Here is a 1,243-nt window from a genome sequence, read left to right as displayed (position 1 = left end):
ATATACTTTACATTATATCATGTGTGTAATGTGTTTATATATATATATATATATATATATATATACAAGTGAGACAAACTGACACGCACACGTGTGAACAATTACAAAACATAGCTCGTATTTTATTGCATTATTATTAACACAACAAACATTTAACGTACAAAAGAAGACAAACTTGTAGCTAGGTAGATAATTAATCTAGTATTGAAACAACTAAACTTTTTTGGACTATAAGAAAGAATAAAAACACAAAATGAAAGAACAACACAAGTACTAAATACGTGCATACATGTGTATAATCACGTCATAACACAAATGTCCACATGTTTACATTTAAAAGTTTTCTGTTTTGTTTTTAAATGCAGAAAAAACACGATAACAAAGTAACCTATAACCCCATTCACGTGTATTGAGGGTCTGGAATTTATGGTTTCATTAATCATTTTATGTCGGAAAAAATAATAGTCTAACCCTTATTATACGTGTGCACCTGACCCTTAGCCCCAATTCAACATCTGAGGTCGTTTCTCTATACCAGTGCACAGAGATTTTAAGACCCAGCCTTTTATGGTATTGTGCCATTTTATTTAAGTCATTTTCAGATTTTGTTTCTCTTTTTTTTTTCTGTTATTATTACACACTTTGTATCTTACATTACTTTTTGTCAGTCTTAGGATCGTGTTAGTCGTGTCGAAACAGTCAGTGATTAACTTATATAAAGTACAATCATGTAAATTTTAATTTAATAAAATTTGACTCAGGATATTACTTGATTATCAAATATTATTCACTTTAACCGGACATTTAAATAACCTATTTGGAAATATAAAAAAATATTATCATTAATATCTTTCTCTTAGGGCTCTTATGTTTAGTATTCCTCGTATTAACAAACTACCGCCTCCCCCACCCCAGTGGCACAGTGGTATGTCTGCGGACTTATAATGCTAAAAACCGGGTTTCGATACCTGTGGTGAGCTTTGTGCTTAATAACAAACAACAACAAAATACCTTTTAATAGCCCCACCCCCAGTGTCACAGCGGTTTGTCTGCGGACTTACAACGCTATAATCTGGGCTTCGATACCCGTGGTGAGCTTTGTGCTTAATAACAAACAACAACAAAATACCTTTTAATAGCCCCACCCCCAGTGTCACAGCGGTTTGTCTGCGGACTTACAACGCTATAATCTGGGCTTCGATACCCGTGGTGAGCTTTGTGCTTAATAACAAACAACAACAAA

Source organism: Limulus polyphemus, unplaced genomic scaffold (genome assembly GCF_000517525.1).
Source record: "Limulus polyphemus unplaced genomic scaffold, Limulus_polyphemus-2.1.2 Scaffold2387, whole genome shotgun sequence".
Classification (NCBI taxonomy): domain Eukaryota; kingdom Metazoa; phylum Arthropoda; class Merostomata; order Xiphosura; family Limulidae; genus Limulus; species Limulus polyphemus.
Note: the sequence above shows the minus strand (reverse complement) of the source record.